Source organism: Ambystoma mexicanum, chromosome 3p, assembly GCF_040938575.1.
Source record: "Ambystoma mexicanum isolate Mex_15411 chromosome 3p, UKY_AmexF1_1, whole genome shotgun sequence".
Lineage (NCBI taxonomy): Eukaryota > Metazoa > Chordata > Amphibia > Caudata > Ambystomatidae > Ambystoma > Ambystoma mexicanum.
Genome location: NC_090925.1, coordinates 616,018,746 through 616,022,642, shown reverse-complemented (window position 1 = coordinate 616,022,642; position 3,897 = coordinate 616,018,746).

Below are 3,897 nucleotides of genomic sequence, written 5' to 3'. Positions count from 1 at the left end.
ATTCTGTCAGACTCCTTAGATATCTGCCCCTTGTTGACATGTCGTGGAGTAAGGAATTCTTCCTATCAATGTGATTCTCAGGGGTACAAGAGGACAGACTGAGAAACTAATTGATCGAAAAATGTTGTAAATTCATTGGAACCGCAACCGCTTCACGAAAATGAGGACATCCAGGTTACTCCCAATAACTGCAGAAAAATACAACTAATTACCAACTATTATAGAACTCTCTAATAATGCTTTACAATATTCAGAAGACTAACCTGCAGAGAAACGTGGCATTAACCAAAGAAGTTCCATATAAATTGGTCCTCAAGGCTGATGAGTTCTGTAGATGTAGACCACAAGAAAAAGGTATTTAGCAGAAGAGGTAACAAGAGGTACAGAAAAATGGCAAGAGAAGTAAAAGGTTCTTACCAGTGTTCTCAGGATGTGAGAGATCCCAGGCGAGTACTTGTCCTTGTCATCTCGCGGAAATCCACTCCAGTTCAAGGTTCGTGTCCAAATCACCAATCACCTATCCCGATGGCACGAGGACGCCTACGGTGCCAAGGCAGTCTCTAGTCCAGCACCTCAACCTGTGCCCGCCGGCACGAGGATGCCTGAGAGCTACACGGAAAGAATGGACAGAGGTACAAGAATAATAGGAGAGTCCCAGAATAGAGGAGAAACAAGCAGAAAGTATCAGAGAGCAAGCGGTCACCAACCTCCGAGGTCCAGAATCTACCAACACAAAATCACTGGGCAAGACAATCCTAGAACGATCCGGGGTCAAAATTCCTAGAAACTACAAGAAAGGGCAATCCGGGCAAGAAATCCAAAAGACGTAATCCAAGGTCAAAAGTACCAGAAAATCCAAGCAAGAACAAACGCTGCTGTCAAACACGATCAGAAGCAGCGACTGGAGGGCGAGGGGGAGTTAAATACCGGACTACCGGCAACAAGTCAATCACGTGACCCCTTGCATATGGAATCACGTGGGACACGACGCGACCAAGTGCCGTAATCGCCATGGTAACTTCCACACAAGGCGTTGGAAACGCGGTTTCCGACGAACGCGTCTGCAAAAGACGGTTCGTGGACAAGACACCGCTGCCCCCCGTCTTTCATCCGGTAAGAGCACCTGCTGCTGCCTGCGAGAGGACAGGGTAACGGGAGGGATGTTGCGAACCCGGGACCGTTTTCTGACAGATAAGCACCCTGTACTCTCCCTGGTTTCTCGCAGAATACATCGGAGAATGCCCTAATAAGGTTGTTCAAATCTTCTTGTTTTTGTCTAGATAGTTCTTGGGGAATAAGCTCAGAGTTCTGTATCTCCTCCAGTACCAAACAAGACAATATCGAGGCAGGGGTAGCCGAAGGATTTTCTTTCCACTCATTTAGGAGATTTACGTGGTAAATGTGAGTCTTTTGTTTTCTATCTGGTTGGGCTATTCTATAGGTACAGGTTCCTGTTTGCTCTTGCACCTCATATGACCCATGCCACTTTGAGACAAGTTTATTTTCAGAGGTAGGTAAGAGGACTAATACCTTCTGTCCTACTGAAAAAGATCTTAAATTCACCTTCTCGTCATAGGTGAACTTCTGTTGGGCTTGAGCCTTCTCCACACGAGTATGGACTAGACTCTGGACGAGTTTCATGTGCTGTCATAATCGGGTAGCTGTTTGTGAGAGGGGAATAGGTGCCTCTTCTCTCTCTCAGTTTCCTTTGGTTCACTCTCTTCTTTAAAACTGGGAAATGGTGCCTTCTTCAGAATTCCCTGTGCAATGTTATCCCCACAGTGTATTTCAAATAGAGTTTTGCCATGGTTCTGTAGGAGAAACTTTATGTCTCCCCGAAGGTCTGGCTCTATGACGCCTTCCAGGACATCTAGACCAAACTTCCAGACCAGGACAGATTTTGGGGCCAATCTTATATAACAAACCGGTCCATGGGAATCATCCCTCTTTTCCCTGGAGGGATAGTGGCTTCTCTGCTGCTACAAATATCAAAGCCTATGGATTCTTTTGTGGCAGTAGAGGGGTCTGAGGCTCTGTGACTAAGTTTCTGAAATTTTAGGGTCCCCCAATTTGTCTCAATTGAGTCGTATCCCACTGCTAACACCACATGTAGGGAAGGTATGGTATCACAAGTATTGACACTGACACAGTGAATACAATTAGTAAAACCTTTATTGAAAATGTTGGGGTTGGAGAAACTCCTATTTTGCCCTATAACTAAAATTGGAGTAGTCTCGACCATCAAAAGATAAACAGAACAGTCCTAGTGAAGTCCGTCAAATAAAAAAGACCTATGCTAACAAAACCTAATGCCTGCACTATCTCTTATACAAAAGTGTAAAAAGGAGAAATGTATGTGAAAGGTGTTCTAATGACAATGTGGCTGAACTAGCTCTCCTCCGCACATTAGGCCTCACGGAGTAAGGCATTCCTTGTAGGCAGGATGAGACACTCTGGCTCGGTTTCCAACACAGTACACAGTTCAAAACCATGCATCGAGACTCTCTTGGCTTTGCACGTTAAAGTCTCTTTCTTTGATTTTTAAATTAAAGTTTCAACCTAAACGTTCATAAAGGTCCCCCTCCGCTGAGCTCAGACCTAAAACGTTCACATAGGTCCCCCTCTACCGGGCTCAGACCTTTCACGATAAAGTTCAACACAAAGTTGCAAGGAGGCTCCCTACCCCAAGCTTAGTATACTTTGGGTCTCCCCCCTTTCAAATGTCAAAGGCCCTCATTACAACACTGGCGGTAACCCATGGCGCTATTAGCACCATGGTTGCTGCCGGTGTTGTTACGAGTCCGCCAATGTTCAATGGGGAATTACCACCCATTCCAAGGTTGGCGGGGCGCTAATTCCCCATTGAACATTGGCCCTTCCCCATTCCCATTTTTGCCCCATAGGGCTCAATGGGACTGGTGAAGGAGGTAATTACGGTACCGCAAATTGCGGTACCGTAATTACCTCGAAGGTCCCTTTGCGGGTCCCTACTTTAACGGCTGGTCCAGACCAGCCGTTCAGGTCGGGTCCCGCAAAGGGACCTCGTAATTAGGCGCTAAGGGGTTAACAGCGCCGCAGCTTTTTACAGCGCCGTTTACCCCTTAGCGCCAGGGTCGTAATGACCCCCAAAGTCTTTTGAATGTGTGTGGTTTGCTTACAGACCACCGCAGGACCACTTTGACGCAACGTTCACTATCTTACTTTCGCGTTTATTCGCCTTTAAGCGTCAAACAATGTACCTTTCATGGAGACTTTCAAATGGGGTACCTCCTTTCACCAGACCACTCCGTTACTTAGTATCGCTAATCTTGCAGCTGCATTTTACTTTAAAGTTCATTCGCAGGTCTGCCTTTCTTCGTGTCTCATCCACACGCGTGCAGCCTTCACTTGTGATATGATGTTGCTATTTCATTCACTTTAACACACACCGGTCTCTCAAGTCGCTTGCCAACTCACAGGCTGTGTGCGCTTCTTTCTTGTTTTGCAATTTCCAATTTTCGAGTCAAGATTAGTACCACAGGCTTGGCCTCACCTCCCCAACAGTGCCGTTCACCCGGGAGAGTTGCTGGTATCCTTGAAACACAAAGTAATCTTCCCTTATGGGATCTGGGCTTCTCCACATGACTTTCGGGGTCTGTCGGATGAAACGACCTCCCTTGGTCGTTCGCTCTGCTCCACGAGATGTGCTTTGGTCCCAGAAGTTCTGCTCATTCTCCTGTTCCGCCTTGCTCAGAGTGTGTCTTTAGGTGTTGCCTTTTATTCGTGTGAGGAGAGCTAACTGCTATCAGGTGTATACATTTAGGGTAAAGTGCCTGACTTTGCCTGACCCGATTAACGGGACATGTCCAGTACAATGTGAGAGAGTTAGTCTGGTTACCCTCAGTCACCCTCTTCCTC